General features: G+C 37.1%; 1 protein-coding gene across 1 annotated transcript in view; it reads right to left on the reverse strand.

Moving 5' to 3' along the window:
- LOC138715164 (uncharacterized) overlaps positions 1-26,858 on the reverse strand; it is a 257,230-nt gene that overhangs the window by 131,709 nt on the left and 98,663 nt on the right. The gene's annotated exons all lie outside the window — the stretch shown is intronic.

Genomic DNA, 26,858 nt, shown 5'->3' on the forward strand with positions numbered 1-26,858 from the left:
ACACTGCTCTCTAATATACCACGACTGGCATTAGACAAATATCCTCAACTGTAATAGCGACTTAACCACATCGATCCTGCTGTTGGTAGACCATAATTTGCGTGAAAACAGATGTCACAGAGCGAGTGACGTTTGATTAAGCGGCGAGGTGGTCTGCCATCGTTGTCGTCTGTGAGAAGCGCCGACTGTGTAACGTCGATTATTTTGATTAGCTTGTCTACTTTTGCTAAGCATGAGCCGGAACATAAATCAGCGTGGTTACAAGTTCACCTGTGCCCTTATGCCCAGATTCTATCGGCCCAACCGACGGCTTTTAACTTGCTGCGAGGTCGTGCAGGTCACGCCATGTGCGGAATCCTTAATGCCAGGTAGCGGCTGATTTGTTTCCATACTCCGTGGCGGAATGTTTACACCCAACAGACTCGGGGTGGTATGTTAGACTTCTTTTTTCCACTTAAAATTATAGGTTCACCGTTATCTGAATGCTCAGTACATGGCTTCCTAAATCGCAGAGCAGCTGGTAACAAAAATATCTTGGTTGCATATATTTTCTGGGATACTATCGTCTCAACTTCACTAAATTTTGTTACTTTATTGTCACTGCAAGAAGTATCCCGATTTATCAGATATGAAACACAGTCCAATAAGGATTTCGTATCTCACTATGTACTCGGGCGTAATGCAGGCGGATGGAGAGACGAATGGGATAAATATATACCTTAGCATACAGGTAATAGAAGGATAGCCGAATGGTTATATAAGCAGTTGCATAGATAGATGAATGAATCGGTGCGTGGATGGATGAATTAGTAGGTAGACATATAGATGAGTAGGTAGTTGAATGATTAGTTGAGTGAATAGGTTATAATAGAAGTATGTTTAATCAGCAGTTCGAAAACAAAAAATACAGTTGTAAAAACACATTTAAAAAACAAACACATATGAACAAGAAAAAAAATATAACGCTTTAAATTTCTGATTTAATAATTTGGACAGAAAAATATATTTTCGGCACTAATAATAATCCATCAATGACTTATAAAATCTACCACGTTCTTGTTTAATCTGAAGGTTGTAAAGTAATATACAGAGTGATTCGTTTGAGTATGGATAAAATAAAAACACTGTAAAACATTTCCTACTGAAACTTGAAACTTTGTGTATACAACACTGAAAGATGGGAGATTCCTCAGAGCTCAACATGACCCTCATTGCACACCCTGCACAACACATAACGGTGATGCAATTCAGCCCATGTCCGTTGTAACAAGAGGGTTGATTTGTTGAAAAACTTGAGTAATTATTACTCAATGTTCCTGGGTTCCTGGATACGAAGCAGAGGAGAAGACAATGTCTTTAACAAAACCCCACACGAAGAAGTCAGGAGAAGTCAGATCTGGAGAGATTGGAAGCCAAGCCAAGTGATATCTGCTTCTCGTACTGGGTTTCGCCTGCGATCTCCTGCATGTTTTTTTTTTTTAACACAGAATCTGTTTCCACAAATGTTCGATACCACAAAATTATGGAATTGTATTTAGGTATATTACGCACACTATACTCACATCGAAATTCCCTTTGAACTCTTTTAATACCCTCAAATTTAGCATAGCCTACCAAAGAACACATTGTGCCCGCAGTTGATTTGTAGTAGCCATTTTAATCATCTACGATTTTCATTTGTGCTTTCTGATTATGCATTCTTGATTGTCAATTAGGCCTATGGAAACTCCCATCTTTTAATCATAATATAACCAGCAAGAAATTGTTTCTATTAGCATAATAGCTTTATAATAATAAATTAATATTACCCGTACCCAAACGGATGACTGTAAAATACAATATGAATGTTAGTAAAACGCCTTTTTAGTTTTAAAACAATAATTTTATCTCTGCGTTAACCCTTTCTAACCCAAATTAAATTTACCAGCAATCAATGTTGAAACAAATAGCTGTATTAGGACCAATTCAGTGACCAAGTTACGGGAGTGGCAACATTTGAAACAAAACTATATTGATGAAAATGTATTGAAATAGAAGTTATCCAGCAAAATTTACCTTCATATGTAACACACAAGTATATAAATGCTATAAAGTTAATTATTGCCATATGGTATCTATAGGTAAGAAAGGGTTAATACTGAAACAATAACTTAGACCGAGACATGTAAAGACCTTATCATAGCTGAATATGCGCACAAAATTTCCTGCCATTTTTTGTTTTTGGTATATTGCAATATACTTCATGGTTTTACGTGAGATGTCATAGGGTAAGTTTCACATACCGTAATAGCAAGTAGGATTTGCATAGCGAAACTCTATTGCCAGAGGCAAAACAGTGATTGATCACCTATACTGCCTGAAGATCGATGGCAGCAGAGATGAGCCGACGAAATTTGTCGGTGGTCCTTGTACAGTGTCCCTCCTCTTGTCTGTTTTAATTTATTAGTTCTCTACGGGAGGGTGTGGGGTTGCGATAATTGTGGGTTTGTGAAACTTTAAGGGAGTGCAATGACTTGGTCTTCTGATTTATGTTTTCCTTGACACTTTCATCCACATCACAAATTGGATGTAACGGTGCGTCTTATTGTATGCCACAAATTAAAAGTTCTTGTCCCCTGAAATGAAGACAGATAGGAGGCGTGACTCTTCTAAACTGCACAGGTTATTCACAGGTGATGAAATTGACATATATAGAGATAGTGATTAACAATATTGAATCAGATGGAATGGAAATTGTCAGGGAAGCCGAAGTATTTGCAGAAAAACTGCCTCGATCGCGTTTTTCTTTAACACTGACTGAATGATGATGGTAAGGGAAACCATAGTTCTAGGAGAAAATCTGTTTCGCCGCCAAAACTTACAGTATCGGTCCGAGAACAAGCCTTAAAACTTTTGATGTGAGAAGATGATTTGATTTATGTTACAGCCCTCTTAAACTCTAGTGAAAGTAAATATATAATTGGAGTGTAACAAAACTGAAATGCTGCAGTAGTGAAAAGGCTATGGAACGAGAAAAATTAAGTACTAAAAGAAAACCTGTAAGATAGCTTGTAAAAAACTAATAATGCAGCTTTATTCATAAAAGAAAAGGGTTTATTTTCACAGAAACTTCCGTTTTAGTTGCTTCACTGTAGTTGCTATGACGGAATAAATAAACTGTAGGCACTTCAAGCTAATTCTTGAGTGAGTTAATGTGTTTTTTAATTCATATCCATAGTAGTCACTATAGTTGCTATGACGAAATAAATAAACAGTAGGTTCTTCAAGTTAAATCTTGAGTGAGTTAATGTGTTTTTAAATTCATATCCATAGTAGTCACTATAGTTGCTATGACGAAATAAATAAACAGTACTTCAAGCTAATTCTTGAGTGAGTTAATGTGTTTTTTAATTCATATCCATAGTAGTCACTATAGTTGCTATGACGAAATAAATAAACAGTACTTCAAACTAATTCTTGAGTGAGTTAATGTGTTTTTTTAATTCATATCCATAGTAGTCACTATAGTTGCTATGACGAAATAAATAAACAGTACTTCAAGCAAATTCTTGTGTGAGTTAATGTGTTTTTTTTAATTCATATCCATAGTAGTCACTATAGTTGCTATGACGAAATAAATAAACAGTACTTCAAGCTAATTCTTGAGTGAGTTATTGTGTTTTTTTAATTCATATCCATAGTAGTCACTATAGTTGCTATGACGAAATAAATAAACAGTACTAGTGAGTTAATGTGTTTTTTAATTCATATCCATAGTAGTCAATATAGTTGCTTTGACAAAATAAATAAACAGTACTTCAAGCTAATTCTTGAGTGAGTTTATGTGTTTTTTTAATTCATATCCATAGTAGTCATGTGGAAACTTGAAAGAATTTGAAGAGACAGATTCCGAGGCAGATAAAAAAAATGTTGTGGTAGATCAGGTGCGTAGAAAACGATGGGATTGCTGGGATGGTTTTATCATATTAGAAGTTCAGAAAATTAGACGAAATTCAGAATATGGAACAAACAGTATGGATCAAGCTGCGAGATAACAGCAGATGAGCTATTCAACAATGTGACGTATTCTCAAAAATTGGTTTATACCTGAATAAACTTCACTCTTTTATGAACAAAACTCTTAAATTAATACAGTATTCTATAAAGTTACTTCTTAACGGAGGGAACTTTCATAACTCTATAGAACTATCAACATTGAATCCTAGTAGGATAACGTAAATCGGTTAATTATTATCGGATAATTATTTACCTTTATTTGTAAACTGCAGGTACATTTTTTGTATGTTTTTATGAAATAATGTGGCAATATGGAGAAGTGGCAGAATGAGATTCGTAGAACAAAACTAAAATATTTGAAGGAAACCTTCAGTATAATATTTTTTTATCGTCTTTCCAAAACTACACAACACAAACGAAGATTGTAATATAATAATGTGGCAGTCATGAAGCAACGGTAAAATTAATTTGGAAGGTGGAATTGAAGAGCTCGAATAAAGTCTGTTACATAATTATATGTGGAATATCCTTCTGAAACTACAGAATCTGTTCGAGGAACGTAAAATAACATGGCCTTCATGGAGTCATGGAGAAATAACGTCAAGGGGAAGAAGTCAAATACTCAAAGAATTCTGAAGAATAATTCTTTATTTAATATTTCTCTTAAACTATAGACATTTTTAGGACATTGTGAAATGAAAATTTGGTAGTCATGAAGCAAAGTGAAATGAATTTGGGAGGTGAAATTGAAGTACTCGAATAAAATCTGTTGCGTGTTTATTTGTTACTTCCTTCTGAAGCTATAGAACCTATTGCATTAGACGTTCGTGGAGTAATAATTGAGCCGTTCAGAGCAGAAGTTGTGTAAGTCAAAATTGGGTAATGAGGTTTAAAGTAAAAATTTTGTAAAATACAGCACAAAGTAGCAATTGATATGTCCTTCGTGCTATCCACTGACTATTAATAGTTTAAATAAATTTAATATTAATTGCTACTTTGCGCTGTATTTTACAGAATATTTACTTTAACTCTCACCATTTCTGATCTCAACGGCTTAATTGCAGTAGTATTTTAGTGAACGACAGTTTCAACTGGAGAGGTTATTCATCGGAAATCGAATCAGTAACATTCCGGCTTTGCAGCATTTCGCCTTAACCGCGATACGCCATTTTAAAGAATACTTGAAGATAAAATATGGAAAATGGGAAATAAGAAAATAAAAAAAAAATTCTGTTATGCTAACGACGCTGTCCTTATAGATGAACACGACCTACAAAGGATAGTACATAGGTTTAATAGCACTGTAAAAACTTTTAATATAAAAAATCACCAACAAAAACGAAATGAACGACAACCTCGAAGGAACTCTAAGATGTTAATTACAGGTCGATGGTATAGTATTACAAGAGATAATGAAATTAGTTATCTGGATATCCAGTTATCTATCTATGGCGGTGTTGAGAATGAAATGAGACAACAGCTAACCAAAGCAAATGGAATTACTGGGTGTATGAATTACACAATTTGGCGTAGTGTACTTCAATATGCAAGTTCAAAATCACAAATATATAAAACAACGAAAAGGCGAAAAATGACATAAACAGCAGATATCCGGCCAGAAACATCTAAAACAGAAATAATGTTAGAAACCATTAGAGATGAAGGTGCTAAGAAAAATTACAAATAAAACGTTGCTCGACGTTGAAAATATTAATGAATGAGCACATAAGAGGAATGAAAATTGGAACCAAGACGTTAAAAGAACGAAAAAGGGGAGGTCTGTAAAACTAGTAAGAGATAGAGTGCCTATGGGAAGAAGGAGCTTGGGACGTCTGAGGAATAGATGGCGGGACACCTTAGAAGCCTGTGAGCAGCCAATTGAATGCGGAACAGGTTGGGGAGAACGAAGAAGGAGAAGAAGAAGAAGAAGAATACTCGCATTCAGAAGACCGTGAAATAACTTAATATGTCAGTCATTGAGATTCTGTAGAATTAGATTGCGAAGGGAAACTGAAGTATTCGAAAAAAAATCTTCGAGGGAATTATTATTGAATTTTTTTTCAAACTATAGAGAATATTAGACTATAGAGAAACAATAATATGGAAATTATAAAGTAATAGTGGAATAAGATTTGTAGGGAAGACGAAATTCTCCAAGCAAGTCTGCCTCACAGCTTCTTTATTCTACACAAATAGCACAAACTCTACTGAAATATATTTTTCACTTTACTGAGATGCTGCTAGCTATCTGAGCTCTGGCTTGCCACATCACAAAGGATTAGCAGTAATCTGTGATTTGCAATAAGATGAATATATGCTCCTCACGAATGCCGAAAGCACTATAACTTTTAAATAAAGTATTGTGACACTGGATGACGCAGAAGTAGCACCTTTTTGTCTATGCTTCATTTATCTTTATCATATCCCAAGGTTGCCATGGTGACCCCTACTCCCACGGTTGTTGACACGCCTACACTCTCGCATTTGTTTTCTCCCGTAACCCGTGTTACATAGCTTACCATTAAATCATTCTCTTATTCCTATGTATAGCCTGCCGAAATTTACAACTTCAAATTGAGACTCTCCTTAAGCGTGGCCATTACTGTCTTCATATGTCATTGACAAAAGGTTATTTGTTACACTCATCAATTAAGATATCACCTTGATCAAAACTCTATTAAATCTCGACGTGTAACCATTATTCGAAAATGCTAAACTCCGTATAATGTTGAAATGAAATACCTTCGCCAAGTTTTGCATCTATTAGGTATAATCATGGCAACAGGTTTGAAGTGTTGCCATGACTACTGATTTAGTAGATTTCTTGTTTTTAATGGGATCTTCTCTCTTTATTGTTTTAATTTTGCGAAGTATAAGGAAAGTATGGCGACTCTATAAAATTTGTTTAGAAGTTCCCCCCCCCCCCCACTGATATGCCAATTGTCCGTACGCCTGTACACAGAGATTTTTCCCCTATACTTTTGAGTCGATTCTGTTAATAAGTTAAGACTACAAGTTAATTCATCTGGAAATGATGCATACGAAATACAATAATTTTACTAAGAAATTGAATGGTCTTCATTTAATAAAATACATGATGGAATTTTTATTAAAATCGACTGTAACAATTTTATTCGCTCTTTTATTTGTTAATAAGACAGGAAGATAATAAAACAGTGTAGGGTAGTTCATTTGTTTTCAAAACTAATTATGCTATGGAAATTAATCATTCTCTACTGACTTACGCCTCTAATAGAAGACTTCATCAGTAACTTTTTGGCCTAAATAATATATTTAAAAATTAACCTAACGTTAGCTGTTTAGGAGATAGCAAAGAAATAACATGAATAGTCTACTCTTAACCCATATTTGAGTGTACTGTAAATCCATGGCGCTACAGCCCATGAAGAGTCAAGACCGACCAGCCGGCTGCTGGCCTGACGTCCACATGCCGAAGCAGAGGTGGACGATCATCCAACCTGAATGGAGGTATCGTGTGGTTAGCACGATGATCCCCCCAGCCGTTATAGCTGGTTTGCGAAACCGGATTTTCGCTACCTATCGTAGCTCCCCAAGTGCATCACGATGCTGGGTGGGCACCGGTCCCATACACTTATCGAAATTTCATGAGAAAATTTCTTTCTCCATGAGGACTCGAACCAGCGCACAGTCCGTAACGCGAGTCCTAGGCAGGATGCCTTAGACCATGACGCTACGGCGCGGAACTTGAGTGTACTGTATATAGGCCTATTATAATTCATTTTTTATATCAGCAAAAAACACTCATTTCAAGAAAAACTATACCGGTAACTGATATTAATTTTCTTTACTTGCATCAAATTGCTATAGATACATTTTATGAAATTAATATCAATACACTCACAAAAAAAATTGGTTGTACACCTTTGCTAACCTCTGCATTATGGAATCCAACTGACATATTTAGAAGTTTTATTTCGAACTCAAAAAACTTTGATTTTAAAGCTAATCTAATTGTCTATTCTTCTAAATTCAAATTATCCGTCCTGACAAACTAGCATTTGTTAAACGCGTTAAGCATATGTCGGGGTGGGCCGAAGAGAAATAATTTCGCCATGGATCTATTAGTTTCCCAAGACTACATTTAGGTCTTTTCTAGAATTCAAACATTTACTTCTACTGACGTATGGCACCTAGGTCTTGTGGCAGAGTTCTTAGTAAGAAGTTTGTTTCGAATCTTTTATTTGTTAATAAGACCAACAAGGCTGTCATTGATTAGGGTAAGGTTGCGTATATTGCACCACTTCAGCATTTATAATTTTTATTGAACAATACAATTTTTATTTTCTGCATTCCTTTATAGAAATACATTCCCAGAACATTTACCTTCCATGTAAAAAAGAATGCTTGAATTTGATTTAATATTTTTGAAGTAGAATGACATTTTCGAAACACTTGTCAGTGGTGCCATTTAGGCAACTAGTTTCCTAAATATCACCTGCGGTTCCTTAAATCGCACCTCTTTAACTGCAGGGAACAGGATGAAGGAAAGCTTTTAATATTTAACATATTGAACAGTCTTTAATATGAATAATGTAATAAATGCAAATTAAAAGTTTATTGAAATTAATGAAAGAGAGTAACGCATCTTCAAATGAAATTGAAAAAATAGAGCATAAATTACCTAACATTTAAACTTCCTGAATGCGTTTTTTATTGTTATACATTTGCCATGTGCTTCACCAGTCAGTTCAGACTGTAAACTGCGTCACCTTTTCTCCATGATTATCTCGAAGCCACCTAAGAACTGCTTCATGATTTAGCTGTCTGAAATGGTTTGAAGATAGGAACATCTAAAGGCTGGGACTCTGAGTATTATGACGAGGAAGCTGAAATAGGAGCATATCATTTTCCCGAGATAATCTAGCTTCTAAATTTTTGGAATGGTTCGTATAGGTGGACATACAGAAGCAGAATTTTTTTTCTATGACAGGTTTGAGTGGCAAATAAAATGTTTGAGCTATTCGACAAATAGTTCACTGTTGATGTAACCTGATTCAGAGCAAACAAATAACGATCCTGGAAGAGCACCAGTTGATAATGTAGGATGCACTGTTTGACGTTTAAAAATTTTCATAGGTGACACAAAATATCTGGTGCGCTTGTACAACACACACTTGTTGTATTAACGCCCTTTTCACCACTTGATATTGCACCCACCTGATGCATTCCTCGTTCAGTTAAAATTGTTGGGCCTTCTTTGGTACGGCTAGAATTGCTACAGTGGCTCATATCGCACCGGTGCGAATTAGGCACTTACAAATTGGTGCGAATTAAGAAACTACGTCATAAGTTATTAATTCCTTCGTTCTAGCCTATAATCACCACATGTTCGAAAATCGTACTAAGTTAAATGTTCTTTAATATTTCTTTTAACCAATAACATCTTAAGATTATGGATTCCTTTGCATACAAATTCGTTATTTAGTTACAAAATGTTAGCTAAATATACATCCACCTGAGCGATTACATTAAATAGGCTACTCTATCACCACGTTGCTAGCACAAAGAAGTGGCAGAAATCAAGTGACATGGTGGAAGTTCATATGGTAGATTGTAACAATACCACTAGATGCTACACTACTACAGTAACTTGTTTTAAACGAGCAGTGGTGCGATTTAGGAAGCGGTGCGATTTATGCTACTCTGCCCCCCAAGTGCCTTCATGGCATGTTACGGGGATACCTTTATCTTTACCTTTACCCTACGAGTAGATATTGGATTCGACTCACAGTGCAAGTTAGGATCGTGGTGCTCTTTCACGATCGACAATCCGTTCGTACCGCTATATAATTAAATCGTAAAATTTTTATAACAAATCTTTTTAAATTTTCATATTATATTTTAGTTGCTTATTTAACGACGCTGAATCAACTACTAGATTATTTAGTATCGATGGAATTGGTGTTAACGATATGATATTTACTGGGATGAGGCCGAGGATTTGTCATGAGATTATCTGACATTTGGGGAAGACATCGGGAAAAGCCCAACCAGGTAATCAGCCCAAGTGGGAATCGAACCCACGCCCGAACGGAGCTACTGATCAGTTATGAAAACGGCAATACCGCCTGAGCTACGCCGGTGGCTTTTTATGATTATAGAGAATGTCTTTAGTGTATTCCAGAAAACGAAACTTAATCTTTCCATTTGGGTGCATATTAAAGTATTCCAGTTAGGCGTTAGTATAAGATAATAAAATATATTCTGTATTGTTATTCACTACATAATAAAAGAGATAAATTGTTGCAAAATGCTTAAAACGCGCAGATAGGAAACATAAGTGTCACGTACAGAGACAAAATAGCCTTCGTTCTTTCAAATTCTGGTAATATCTGTCACTTCAATTTATTATATCAGGCCTAGTCACAAGCGACTTTTGCACAACGTGCAAATTTAACTACACTATTTTTATACACCTTTAATATACAAATTCTAATTGGTCTATGCGTGACGATTCTTGCGTCAGGAGAGACTAGTTAGGTATTAAAACTGGTGGTGGCCAATTCATTTGCCACAAGTTCATTTAAAACAGCGGTGTGTCGTTTTACATGACATTCTTTTTTTGTAGTCGAATCTGGCAACATTGTTCCTTTCTCCGTTGAAAGTGAATTGCCTTACCAGGATACAATTGTGGCTGTACCGTGATCGGTTTTTAAATACGTCCTCTCCATCAAACAGCATGTAATAAAGAAAACTTGCTCTAGCCATGACTTCGTAATTGTTATTCTTAAGGTTATCCCTCGACAACTCATAATCGCCCCTTGACCCGTGTAATAACCGCAAGTTGTAGCCTGCACGCACGCACGTAACCTAAAATTTGTATTCATAAAATAAACACGTGTTATAACTGCCCATTGTATATTAACTCGTGTTACCTTTAATCGAAGCAAGAATTTATCACGAACTTTACACCTCCGAAGGACGTTCGGGAATTAATATTTTGAAAGAATCTCATTGTCTATGTAAGATAAATGATAACTATTTTAAGTAAACACTCGGTTATGCAATTTTTGCGTGCAGGTTCTAAAATTTTAGTCAGTATGTTTAATTATTCATTTAATTGACTAATTTAAAGTTTAAATCTCTTTATGGAATGAAAATGATTACCTAAAATCGTTCACGTAAGTTCTAAGATTGACTCCTTCTCAATTGGGATCGTTTCAAGCGAAGTAATTACCACATCCGGAACGTTAACATTTAATGGAGAATATGGAAATTTAATAATAGGAAAATCATGATTTTTCACGAAAATACGCGTTTCCAGCATTTCTAATTTTCTTTATAACTCCACAATACTTTCTCTTATGCTTACTATAATGTGAAAATTAAAAACAACAAAGCAATGATGTTTATTATGGTTTAAGAAAATTATTTAATAAGAAGATAATAAAACTATTAAGATGATGCGAGTATGCTATGTCTAAAGAAGAACAGAGGATGGTCAAAACAAAATTATGATCACCTTTCTAGAACTAAAAGAAGAAGACTAAAAACGCGTGAAATATTCAACACTTGCCAAACGGTGACTAAAAGTAACAATAAAGTAGGCCTAATACATTTACTGGGAATGCTCAATAGACTAAGCTACGGTTTCTTTACGGCGATCATCACCGGACGCACATCACTGGCGATTATAAACGCTGGCGATGATCGCCAGGAAGTGGTTTCTTTCTCAGCGTACATCGCTGTCAATTCTCATTTGTTTTGTTTCATCCTTTTCATCTACTGCAGATGGTCATGTAAAATAGTTAACGTAGGACAAGGACTTTACAGAAAAATGAATAGGAATAAATCCAACATACTGAAGATACCATATTTTTTTCTAGAAGAGGAAAAAGACGACGATATTTGTATTAAGCATGCCTATTATAGAGGGAAGAAGCTGTAAGCTCGTACAAAATGGGACGGTCCCCTTTTTTGGCCTAGGTGGCCGGCGTGTCCGTAATTTTTGTCGGGACTCGCAAACATCGCACATTTTAATCAAACTTTATTTCAGAATGTAACAATCAATAATTTATCTTGCTAATGTTTACTTCATGAATTAGTGTTGAAATTATTGTTTTGATTTGTATAAATGTTTAGAAAGTGCAGTGCAAAATACTGTCAAGAGACGTAAATAAATTGTCACGAACAAATCTTGTTTAAAGGCAATAGTGTTCTTTCTTTGTTAATTCCTTGATTCAATCTTTCTTAATAAGGCTACATTTTTCAGTAACTTCTAACTTAAATTTCCTTACAAAACGTCGATAATAAAAGTGTTCCGTATTTTCATGGGACATTTATGGCAGGTTTAACTGTTACGTACTTGTTTTGCTGCCATAACTCGTAAGTGATTCAATGTTTCTACATAGCATTCTCTAAATATCGATTATTGTACATGTATGCGGCGATGTGCGTCCTGAATTTGCTTCAGAAGATATAACTACAACGTCTTTGTTCAGAAGCAACCTCCAGCGATCTGCGTTGCATCCAACGATCTGCGTTGATAATCATCGCTGTAAAGAAACCATGCACAATCATTTTAACTGCTAGCAGCTGAAGGCGACAATCCCAGCGATGTTCGTCCGGCAATGATCGCCGTAAAAAAACCACAACTTTTGGTGGTGCGATCTGTGATTCGTGCGAATTCCAGACGACCCGCGACAGACCGAAGGCCGTCCAGTCATCCACGCAGCCTGCAAGCTTTGCTTTAGTAGGCAGGATGTCGTTTATGTTCCTTTTAATTATAGATGTGTAACTGTTTGCCTTATTTCTCTGTACCCGTTATATCTAGATTAATGACGGTTACCATAGTCTTTCGATATGTAGTTCGACAAGACTTCTTCTAAACTACTGTACTTAGTATTGTTGTTGTTTAGTCAGCTGTCGAAGACAGGTTTAAATTAAGGGTCTCATTTTGGCTTCAATGTTTTGGTTCCTGGTTATATGAAAATTACACAATTGACATGACACCACTATCAACATGACTACTGCACTCACGCTAACACTATTATCATCATCGCCACCACTACCATAGTTCATTATCAACAGGACTGAATTATAGCCACCACAGTATTATAACTTCATCACAAACACCACCACACTACTCATTACGACTACTAAAACAGTCACCGCTCTGTGAGAACCACCACCGTACTATCACTACCACTTACTCCACACTGTAATAATTACGACGACCACCACTACCACCTCTGCACCCATGTCATCACTACTTCCTCCGCACCAACATCACGACTACCACCACTGAATAAATATCAACGCTACCCGCACAGAACCATGACCACTACCATTACTACCATCACACCAGTGTAACTACCATCAAAGTATCATCACGTCACTACCGCCACTGTACCATCACCACTATCATTACCACACTATCACCGCTATCACGGGTCTTCCAATTTCCAATAACAGACAAAAACATAAACCAGTCTCAATTTCACGGATAACGCACGAGTCCTTAGGTTATTAACTGTTTCTGGCTCGTTAGGATGAACCCGTGATTTAACATAACTCATAAGAAGTAATCGTCGACCTGGTTGGCGAGTTGGTATAGCGCCGGCCTTCTATGCCCAAGGTTGCGGTTTCGATCCCGGGCCAGGTCGATGGCATTTAAGTGTGCTTAAATGCGACAGGCTCATGTCAGTAGATTTACTGCCATGTAAAAGAACTCCTGCGGGATAAAATTCCGGCATATCCGGCGACGCTGATATAACCTCTGCAGTTGCGAGCGTCGTTAAATAAAACATAATATTTAACAAGTAATCTAGCGGCGTTAAAGCACATGATCTCGGGGGCCAGTTAACATCACCACCACGCGAAATGATGAAGTCTCTGAACTTCTCCCTCAAAAGGTCAACTGTTTCGTGAGCAGTATGATACGTAGCGTCATCTTGCTGAAACCAGATGTTCCTGAGATCCATAACTTCCAATTGAGGCCAAAAATAATCTCTTTTCATATTCTAGTATATTTCTCCATTGATAGTCAGAGCCTCTCCTCGTTCATCTTGGAAAAAATTGGACCACTGATTTCGCCGTACCAAAACTCACACCAGACTTAACATTTTAGGGATGAAGTGGTCGTTTGGAATCTCCAATGGATTCTAATTGCTCCTAAAGCGACAATTTTGTTTGTTAACTAAACCATTGTTCTCTCGCATGGAGGATTAGCCTACGCACACCGTACACTTCACGTAATGCACGGAATGCTTCGTGAATGAATGAATTTTGATAATAAATGTTAACGATTTCTACGCGTTGTGGATGGTGTAACGTTCCATGATTATTTCTCAATAACAATTATTGTAACCATAGGAAAATATTACTGCAATATCTTCATAAACACGGCAGCTGTTATATGTTAAAAGTAGAACACTTTTTGGAAGACCCGATACCATCAAACCATCACTACCGGACCATCATCACTACTACCACACCATCGCATCATCAACACCACAATCACCACCGCATCAATATCGCTGCTGCCACCACCGCACAGACCACCGCTACCAACCCATCACAACCGCACCATCACCATTATCACCACGCACCATCACCATTATATAAAACACCAATATTGCCACCGCACTGTAAGCAGCCTTGCCAGTGCACTATTACGAACATTATATCGCCATCATACGACCACCACCACCTCCATCACCGCGCATTATCACCACTACTACCACTAATAGTCAACACCAACATCGCAAACATACTGCCAGCAATTCTACCACAGCACTATTATCAACAGTACACCTCCATCATACGACACCACCAACACTACTACCACCGTATCGTCATCGTTATTATCACCACCACTACCATCACCTCCTACCGACGACCATCACCTTGTCGTTACTACCACTTCTACAATCTCCAAATCCACCGACACGACTACAATGACAAGTTTTCAGTATGTTAGCAGCATTTAATCTTGTACTTCTATTTCTTGCAGATAAATAAAACCGTTAAAAATAAATCAGAATGCTTTCTTTGTTCTTTCTTGTCATATTCCCTTCTGACTTTTACTCCGCCAAATTACGTGGGGTCAACATGACACCGGACTCTTTCTAAGATAACGCAGGAGTCACTTGTCAAGAAACAAACACCATGCCCTGTACGGAATTCGAACCTCGACCAAGACTTTTAAGCTGTGTTAAAACTATGCGGCTTTGTCGTGCTTACACCACTGTCGTCAAATCAATTTTCTTATTTTAATATGGCCCAAAAGGAAGATCATGCATTAGATCTTTTAACATTATAACGTAAATATAAAGTTCATGAAGTGCAAGCGCAATCAGTCATAAGGGAATCTTGTGTTTCCTGAAGCCGAAATCTGTAGACCAGAACTCGTTTGGAACAAGCCCACGTATATGGACCGAGGTACCTGTAAACACTTCCATGTAATTCATTCGAGTGGTCAGGGACATGACCGGCTCCTCCGGGTTTTTGAACCTCCGCGAGTCACAAGCGAAATACCAATTAAAATCTCTTACAACCTTCTGTGAACATTTTGAATTGAATACTAGATACGCTTGTCAGTTGCTGATCGTGAAATTGACCATTTGCAGACCAAAAGTTCATTATGTTGGAAACCTGGAATGTAAAATTTGTTTAAGGTCTCGCCCCAACACATTTTTTTCCAGCTTTTTTTTACAACAAAGACGTACAATTTGTTGCATAACTCCTCAGTTACAGTAAATAACATAATTTATAACCATAACTCCCTGAATTTTTTTCGCTTTAGCTTTTATTACACTGACAACACAGTTAATTTTTTGTCGAGTCAGAATTCATGGTGAACTAGACAATAACTTTCTAGGACAAACTTTAGTGTCATTGACCTAAATATCATGTTATTTTAATAAAGAGAATGATCACAAAACCATGTAATTTTAGGATTGTATTTAAATGTTTTTTGAACTATGGAAGCTAAAGTGGTGGTCGTAATGGTAGTGTTAGTGGTAGTGGTGGTGGTGGTGGTGGTGGTGGTGATGATGATGATGATGATGATGACGATGATGATGATGATGATGATGATGATATTGTAGATGTCTATGAAATTATTAATACAGAGTTAACACAAGTTCTCAAAACGTAATCTGGAATTGTTACAATAAAAATCGAAAGATGTCTACAAGATCGAACTTCTTATCTTTTGCCGAAAAACAGTCAACTGAGTTACGATTAGATTAATGTCGACAGTAAATGTAGAGATCTTGCGCGACAACGTCACATCCGCTTTTAGATGCTTGATAAAAAGAACCATTTAAATATATTATTTTCTGCAACAAAGAGATACTAGGCCTAGGGAATTAGATAAGTAATGGTAATAATGCTATAAATCAATACTCCTAGCGGTGACCATTGCAATCTTGAGCAACGATTGTTTCATAAATTTGCAATATTGAAAGTCTCGAAGTAGCCATATTTTGTAAATACAGTGCCTGTTTCTCATTTTTAGTAAACAATACAGCCCTAAAGATACGAACAAAAGTGCTTCATAAGAATCTAAGTTGCAAGAGAAAAACATGCAACTCAGTGCTTTAGAGCAGTACAAGAAGTCTGTGGGAGAGAAGTTCTAGAAGAACTGCAAGTTGGGTGGAAGCTAGGCATTCGCTTTCAATCAAGAGCTGATATCCGAAGAGCTTTAGATTGATCAGTGAAAGAGATATCCAGAAATTCTGCTACAGATGGAGTCCGCCGTCTTCCAAGAATTTGGCAACGTATTGTTGACATGGCAGGAGACTATATTTGAAGTATGTAATGTCAAAAGTAACCTAAATAGATTTAGTGTGAAACAGTAACTATGTTGCCCTAGTATTTTGATCAAACCATTATAATATAATATAATATAATATAATATAATATAATATAATATAATATAATATATTATATTATATTATATCATATTATATTATATTATATTATATTATATTATATTATATTATATTATATTATATTATATTATATTATATTATATTATATTATATTTGTCCTTAATTTTAATTGAAGATTAAGAATTACCTATTTAAAGTAAAAACATATAGTGGACACTCCCCATTGTTTCGAACTGCATAAAACTTACCTATACCGCCTTCTTTATATTTGTGACGCCATATTATAAACTTTGGAAATACAGTTTGTATATTTCTTGACTTCAATCATTTCTTTGCAATGTAATAAAGTTATTGAATTTTCACTGTTAAGGACACGCCCATTGTATTTTTCTCACTCTTCCTATAATGTAGTTATCGAAATCACAGTGGAACAGAGCAACTATATTGAAATTAAAATGTCAGACGAGAGAAGCCCGCACTTTTCCAACCACAAGCTTCGTGTTTCAATATGTAAATATCCGCACATATGAGACAATAATTTAAAACTGCAAGGAATAGATATTAAAACTTCCCACTGCTAGCTTTCGAGAGCCGTGCAATACATGGCCCTCTTAACATATTTCATAACCTACCGTGTATTACAAGGAAATCGTTCCTGTTACTCATGCTTCTTCGTGGACAGGTATCCACCCAACCTATAGGCTACTCTATGTAGATTCCATGGCCTCCTCACCATGACAAATTACAAAATATGTCAAACAAGTTTCTGCATGAAGCCTTCCTGAACTCAAATGTCGGTATCACCTTTATCAATGCTAAGCTGTAATTTAGATGAAAAGAAAGGTTAGGTAATTTATCACCAGATATCACACATGTTCCACCGTAATTTATATCCAGAAATTTCACAGTTGAGAAGTTTGATGATTTATCACTAGATCACATGTATGTTTTTGATTATAATTAATATCCATTTTCGCTGTTATTTTGAGAATGCTTTAATGAAGTTTGCTAAGATTAAAACAAATGAGTTGTGGAAGTCTATTCTATTAAATTATATATTAATTTGTTATAGGGAAAGTCTGTCGTGAAAGTGTTAAGATATAAAATGTTGCTATAACACGCACCCACTAATAAATTACATTGTATAAAATAGTGCAACAAACTATGTAGATTAAAGTCACATTAAAGCCACTCTTATCCCTCTTTTTTCTTGTTATAGCGTAGATGTTGTTGCTGTTGTATTTTGTAGTGCGTGTCAGCATCTGCTGCTATTTGTCCCCTTTTACTAAAGTTGTTAGAGCATAAATTGATCCGGAGTTGCGCTCCCCGCTTGGACTGATTACCTGGTTATTTTTTCCGAGGTTTTTCCCAACCCATAAGGCGAATGTCAGGTAATCTATGGCGAATCGTCAGTCTCACCTCGCCAAATACCATCTCGCTATCACCAATCCCATCAACGCTAAATAACCTAGCAGTTGATACAGCGTCATTAAATAACCAAGTAAAGAAACATGAATTGAAAGAGTGACAAATGTAAAATATGAACACAAGTTCAAACCGCCTTTTACATTAAATTCTAACACAGAGAGAGATACAGATGTGCTCATCTGACAGGACATGAAGCATCACTAACTACTTCAGGTCGGCCTCGGTAACGTAGTTGGTATAGGGCTGGCTTCTATGCTCGAGGTTGAGGGTTCGATCCCGGCCCAGGTCGATGGTATTTAAGTGTGTTCAAATGCGACAGGCTCATGTCAGTAGATTTACTGGCATGTGAAAGAACTCCTGCGGGACAAAATTCCGGCACACCGGCGACGCTGATATAATCTCTGCAGTTGCGAGCGTCGTTAAATAAACCATATTTTTTTTAACTACTTCAGCACAAATAGCATCTGTGCATCAGTGATGGAATGAATTCAGTGCCGACTGTGCTGCCCCACGATCCGTCATGCTATGCATTCTTCTGTAGTCACCAAATCCCTATATCATACCACAAAGAATTTCAGGGGTTCCGGTGCCTTTTAAGGCCGGCGCACACCGGACGCTATACCATGCAGCTACAGTATACTATATATATAATGTTAGCTAGGCTATATATATATATATATATATATATATATATATATATAGCCTAGCTAACATTATTGCAGCGTGTGATTATATGTTAATCCGCACACCGAAAGAAAACTACAGCCCGCTGTAAGTTGTAAAACTCTGCAATATAGCGCGCATTTGACTTCTGGCTATTGTTTCATGAAATTTCGACCAGGGTATGGGACCAGTGTCGTGATCAATTTGAGTAGCTACAATGAATAGCAAAATCCGGATTCACAAGCCAGCTGTAATATCTGAGAGGATTATATTGCTGACCACACGCTTGCCCTATACTGGTTGGATGATCGTTCACCTCTGCTGAGGCATGTGGACAGTATTTTGCTGTTCGGCATTGGACCTCTATGGCTGTCACGCTAAGGGTTTATTTTAACAACGTTCTAGATTATTATGCGTTATTTTCTTTATCGATGGCAAGCAGACAAATTTTAATCTACGTTTCTGATAAAGTTAAACGAAATTAGGGATTTATGTATAGCCTATAAGAAAAATGTGTTATTTTCATGAAAAGCCTCATTGTGTGGTGAGAGTTCGCTAATTTTTTTCTCTCTGTATATGCAAAACTACAAATCAATCTAAAAAAAATAACTAAGAATGATGCTCAAATTGAATTCCATAAATAATTATTATTTTGAATTTAACATACTGTACAGGGAAAAAACAGTGAGCCGGTTGAAATAACGAGCAACGAGTGGTGGTTACTAATGTTAGATGTGAAAATAATGTGAAGAGTTTTTATTCATTTGCCATTGATTCTGAAAAGTAAAACAAATTCAACAAATCTAGTCACAAAAACTTTGTTCAAGATTGTTAGTAGGCCTACCTGACCCTATGTTTATGACTAACTTCCTTCCTCAACGCAACATTTATACCCCTTAAAAATTATATTTGGAGATGCAAAATACCCGGATCTGAAAACTGTAACTTCGTAATTTTTAGTAAATATCTACTGGTTTTCAGAGGCTTCGGGTTGGCAACACTGGATGGAGACGAGATCCAGCTGTCTTTCCACTTTTTTGGGAGGGTCCTTTTTTCAGCCTTGTATGCAGCACGACATCTCTTGCTATTTCGGTGCATCGATTTTCGTAATGTAGGTAGTTTTATTTTTCTATATACTTACCTCTATGTTCTTTAAGGCGTCGGGTTTCGTTTGATTATCTGAACCTACATTAGATTTATCCACAATGCAGGCCTCTCTGGATGTGGGATCAGAACGAATAGGACAACCGCCGAAACATCACATGACGATAACAAGAGAAAGGATACGAATGCAGTCCCGTGGTATAAACATTAACTTTTCATTAACCACTCCGGGAATTGAAACCTGGTGTGAAAGCGCGTCGCCACTACTGATCCGCCATGGCGAACTGTATGTCATATCACGTCGCAAAGAGGACTCGATTTCCTAATTATTAAATTTGTCGTGTTATATTATACGAAATAAACTTTACTAGATGTTTATCACTTTATAGGTACTTATTTTCAAGCTTAAAACATTTAATCTTTACTCTTTAAACCAGCTCTGGGCATAAGAGAGGAAGTGAAAGGGACGGAGAAACCCCCGTCCATGTCTTTTTCGCTTACCCCGCCTTTATGTTATGTAACTGATTTGATTATGTGTAATTTTCTACTTTATTTTATATTGTCCTTATTGATATTATGTAACTGATCTGATCTCGACTATTTGTAACATTCTGCTATATTTTATGTAATTTCTAATGTACATATTATTGAAACCTGGTTGAGTGGAAGAGAAGGCCTTATGGCCTTAACTCTGCCAGGCAAAATAAAACTACTACTACTACTACTACTACTACTACTACTACTACTACTGCTACTATAAACAAACGCAGAGTAAGGCTCTGTGCATCATTGATAGATTTTAGGCGACCACAGCGAGAGCCAAAAATTCGTAAAAACTATGATAATCGCCTGATACAATCCATCACTGATCTTCCAGTCTGCTCATACCGCACTGTCTCAGCCGGGGAAGGTGGAGTGGGGAGTCAAGGGGTGGTCTGCAATGACTGAATCAAGTTAATAGCGCCCAGGCCTACTTTAAACTATTATACTTGATTTCTTGAAAAAATTGTACCTCGTAAGGGTAATTTTTATGCCGTGTAGCTTCCGCATCGACAGATAACAATCACCAGTGATATCCACACCAGTGGCGAAAATATTTGAGCTCAACTTCCCAATAAAAACGAAAAAAAATTCCTTGCGCCTTTGGTTTTCCTTTCGCAGACAATCAAAACCAGGAACGTTCGAGGGGGTCATCCGGTATTTATTTGTGTACAACCTTGCAGAAGAGATTTAGATCCGATATAGACAATTTTCTTGTTACGCGACTTCTCACATATTTTAGGAGCCAAATGATTATTATAACTTTGTAAGCAGTCGATAATTCTTTTGCTACTGTACATAAATCTGTACAAAGAATACGACAGGCAGAGATGATATATATCATATAGAAATATCTTACATTCAAGTGTGCTACAAATATGTATTACAGCGAACATCACTAAATTCTAGTCGAGAAGTGACTTCTGGATATACCACAGTGTCCTCTGAAACTTAACCTCTCTAACCTTTCCAAACTACAATACACATAGAAGTTCCATCATAAAGGCAAATTGACACGACTCTGTTGGGCCCATTATGATTGGCTATGCTAAACAACTGAGCCATATATCTGAAACAGGTTTTATTGGAGCATCGTAATTCTTTCTCTATTTTTATTGGGTTATTTTACGACGCTCTATCAACATCTAGGTTATTTAGCGCCTGAATGATATGAAGGTGATAATGCCGGTGAAATGAGTCCGGGGTCCAGCGCCGAAAGTTACGCAGCATTTGCTCGTACTGGGTTGAGGGAAAACCCCGGAAAAAACCTCAACCAGGTAACTTGCCCCGACCGGGATTCGAACCCGGGCCACATGGTTTTGCGGCCAGACGCGCTGACCGTTACTCCACAGATGTGGACTACTTTCTCTATATTTCTAGTAATAACAAAATGAAGATACGTTTTTCAGCTCTAAGCTGCTCTAAAATAGTTATTGTGACACGAAGCAGAGCACGACGTGCTGCCAAATTGTAGGTTGTGCAGTAGAAGAAGCAACCTTCAAATTGTCCTACTCGTAATGTATGTAATCGCTCAACTGGACTGTTTTAATTCCCATGTTGCATGCCATCGGAACCCGAAGGCTTTCTTCAATACAAGAACGACTCAGACTACAATTTGGATGCCTAACAGTGGCTCAGCTTATGACTAAACATTACTCAGACGTTATAGGTGAGAATATGGAATTGTAGAATGAATGTGACATTGAGGGAACTTTATCCTCAGGCGTCTTGTCAGCCAAAAATCTGCGAAGATAGGTATGTCTAATATACAAATACCGATCCCTGAGTGAGCTACGGCTGTAGTTTACAGCCTAAGCTATTCGTCAGCTGTCGGTATCGCACCACTTCAGATTTATAAAATTGCAGTACAATTTTAATTGAAGGGTTCAGAACCATAGTGGATCAAGCGCCATTTAATAAAACCGTAGAGAACAAGGGTTAAAATGAAGTTATCACCATAATTCAATGGAAACATATAGCAAGTAATATAAACTATACACATTAAAACTAAATGATATTGCAATCTTCATTAAACTAGGGTATTCACTTAACTTTAACTCTTGCTTTCTCCGTTTTTATTAAATGGCGCTTGGCCCACTATGGCTCTGAACTCTTCAATTATATAACTTGATCCGTTTGGGAAGACAAAGTAAAATCGCTATAAAATTATATCAGGAGTGATACAACACTTGATTAGTTCCAATGTGATCATAAAACACAGGAGTTTTATATCATTCTTTTTACGAACAAAAGAAATCAGATTATCTCCTAGCAGCAACTGAATAAACAAAATACCGTTTAGTGCAAGGCAACGAGCTAAATGTGTGTCGTGTTTTGCAGACTTTGAAAGTGTGGCATCAGTTCAATGTCGTTTCCGCCTTGAGCATGGTGTACAGAGAGCTCCGAATTACACATGTCGATAATATTATAACAAATAACGGCAAATTTAACACGTGCTCGTCTGCTACCAACATTTCAACTTATCAGGAGTGCACAGCTTCTGATTAAGGAATTCTTTTTACATACCAACATATGTTTTAAATGATAGTTAAAGAAAATAAACTATCAACTATAATATCGTTGACAATATTATAAAGTATCTGAGTGGTTGGGAAACGTGCAAAACATATGAGACACGATGTTATTTTCGTGATAGAGATTTTTTTTTCCAATAGTGATATGTCCTTCACTACTTTTACAAGGGGAACTGAACGCGTGTTCTCTAAAGGCTGGTTCACAATAAATCGAGAACGGAAACGACAACTAGAACGAGAACGGAAATGTTAAAATAAATGTATTTAAATGTGAGCTTTCACAATAGTTTATTGTGAATGCTCACATTTAAATACATTTACTTTAACAATATTTCAGTTCTCGTTCTCGTTGTCGTCTTCGTTCCCGGTTTATTGTGAACCAACCTTAATTCTGTACATACAACTGCTGTGACTAAAAGCTGTAGTGCAGGATGGGTTTCATATAGGCTATGTATAAAATTGCCAGACACCGTACATAAACGTCAAACAAATGAAACTTTAGTTTCCATGGTGATCAGATCTCTGTGGAAGGTGTATGTAGTGTGGCATGACAGATGAACTGTGGTAATTACTCGGTACATGAGTAGACAGCCGGCAGCGGGGAGGTGGCAGTCACGAGTGCGGTAATGAATGAGGGGTAACGTCTGCACAACGTGTCTAGCCTCTTCAAAGGAATGGGATTTTAAAAATGGTTCCTACAATCGGCTTTCATACTTATGAACATTTATCATTTCAGCAAGTCATTGTAAAAACGAGCCAAGGAAACGTTTATGGAATTGACCTCCGCGTACGCAAATCCACAGAAATTACGGTCTTCGGCTCGAATCCTGCCGTCATGTGTTATGTCAGGTGGAAACAAGATGTCATGATGATCACATGTTAAACTGAAATTTCTCCGTATTTCCATTTATTGAAGCGTAAGAAGACTATGCAAGAGTTATAAGTGCTATGGAGTGTTTATGGTCATCGCAATAAAATTGTTGTGATGAGATGTTTTGATTTCACTTTCCTAGTTTCCGTGCATTTTAGTTTTTTGTCTTTTCATTTTGTACCCCTTTCCCATGTTCTTGTTTTCTCTTCCGTGTTGCTATTCCCTTGTGTGCGTTATTATTCCCTTTTCAGTGTTCCCGTTCCCTTTTCCGTGTTCTAGTTATCTTTAATGTATTCTCCTTTCCTTATTTCCTTGCTATTTTATTTTCCTCCTCTGTCCTTTATTTCTAGTTGACTTTTCCGTCTCTTACGTCCCTTGTCCGTCTGTTATTCTTCTTGTCTTTTTATCCGTATCATTCGCTACTTTTTCGATGCGTACGCTCCTTTATTTTTTTCCATTTTATTCTGACTGCGGTCTTTGGCTTCCTGGGTAGGTTTGCCTCTTCTGTACGTGATGATGGGATCTTCGTCTACAGTAGACCTATCAATGTTTCTGAAGTCCAGCTGAATAGACAGCGCCCCGGGGGACGCAGAAAAAACTAGAACCTGTCTTGTGGTTCATTTAGCACGTGGTATTTGTCTGAGAAGTTCCCCCGACACACTCACTGACCAGGCCAAGATTCTCAACGCTACCCTTGCTGATACAACATGACCATCACTGTCAGAGCTCTTTGGCCCGTCTGTATTACTCACAACCTTAGTCCGCAATAAATGAATTTGGAGTTACGAAATAGTACTGTACGTACAGAAACAGGAGACCAAGGGGTAGTATGTGGTCTCGAGGGGATATATCTTACTGACAGCTATACCTCATTTAAAAGCTCGAGAAATGCCAGTTATTCCTATACTATATCCGCTTAGAGAACGACTCTGACAGTTCTCGTGTGGAAGGGAGAGAGGAAGCGAGAGAGATGAAATACCTTGAGCTGGCCTATCCCGTTACGGGGATTTGTAAACGTCTCCATGGTAACGGCTTGGCGTTGCCATGTCTCTCGGAACAGAACAACGTGGTCAGTTGCCAGGCATCCAGGCGGTGGGTGGTGGTAAAAGTAAACGAAACACTTTCGATTGTCCCGCCGCGCGAGCCGAGCAGCTCCGTAACTTCGACCGGTGCAGAGTCCGTGGGTCTGGACCGGTGCATATTGACAACCCCGCACGCAACTGTCAGAGTCGTTCTCTAAGCGGATATAGTATACCAAGTCCGGTACATGCACTTACTCGTAGTGACCCCTGAGCAATGCTAAGCATCTAAGGGCGAAAAAGCGAGTTCCCAACGCTCTATTTGGGACCAGTCAGCTAAGGGAGAAACCCCCGACAGAAAAACATTGTCCGCGCAGGATAGGTGTATGATTGGGCGTGGTGGTTTGTGGTCCCATCCCGGAAAAACCAACCCATTGCTCAGAAACTAACAGGAAAATTAGCTGGACATTCCAATCTATGGCAACCTGGAAAAACGAGAAAGGTACATGTTTTACGGATTTGTACATGGAATGTGCTAACGTTGTATAGGCCGGGTGGCCTAAAATGCTGATTGATCAAATAGCAAAATATAAAGCGGATATAACAGCTATCCAAGAGGTAGATTGGGAACGGGGTCTTAGACAAGAATGGGTACACAATCTTGTATAGTTGCGATACCAAGAAGCATCAATTTGGAAGGTATAACAATGAGTTATATGAACTCTACAAATCCCCTGACATTATACAATCGATCAGGATTTCAAGACTAAGATGGGCAGGGCATATAAGGAGGATTATTGGAGAAGATTACCTATTAGAGTACAAAGTCGAGGGAAGGAGGAGAGCAGGACGACCTAAGCTTCGGCATACGGAAAGATGTTCAAAGGCTTGGAGTGAAGAATTGGTGGATTGTAGCCAGAGATAGGGACAAATGGAGAAGAATCCTGAAAGAAGCCGAGGCTCGACCCGAACTGTAGTGCTACAGAATCAAGGATCCTGTGCTTGATCAAGACAACTGAAATAACCTTATTTAACTTTATACAGAGTGAACCGTAAGTAATGTCATTAATTTCAGGAGGTTATTCCTTGAGATATTACAAACAAAAAAGTTTAATACAATTTTGTTTGTTTTTGCTTCCTTTGCGAGATAAAACTTGTTTTATATGAAACATTTCACAGCGTGTTTTGGGAAAGCAATTTATCTAATTTAAGAGAGCACTGTATTATGATAATAAATGATTCAAAGAATTTTAGTTTTGGCCTTTAAATGTGCAAAAATTTCATCCGAACAAATGTAACTTTTCGTTCTGCAGAAGAAATTGTACTATGTTACATTTGTTCGGATCAAATTTCTATATATTTAAGGAACAAAACTAAAATTATTTCAATCATTTATTATCATAATACATTGCTCTCTTAAATTGGCTGAGCATATTGAGAATTAAATCAATGCCTTTCCCAAAATACGCTGTGAAATGTTACATATAAAACCATTTTTATCTAGAAACGAAAGAAAAGCGAGCAAAATTGTATTAAACTTTTTTGATTGAAATATCTCAAAGAGTATCCCCCTGAAATTAATGATATTACTTACGGTTCACCCTATATATTGCATAATTTATCAAATCGTACATAGTATTTTCTCTATAGTTTAATGTAGTCTATGTTGCGTCGCACATTGTATCGTATAGGCCTTTAATCACACATCGTATCCTATAACATATATTACTGCCTATCATATCACATTTGTCGCATATCGTATCGGATAACACCATATCGCATATCGTATTCGGATATCACTCACTATATTGCACATCGTAAC

This window comes from Periplaneta americana, chromosome 15 (assembly GCF_040183065.1).
Source record: "Periplaneta americana isolate PAMFEO1 chromosome 15, P.americana_PAMFEO1_priV1, whole genome shotgun sequence".
Lineage (NCBI taxonomy): Eukaryota > Metazoa > Arthropoda > Insecta > Blattodea > Blattidae > Periplaneta > Periplaneta americana.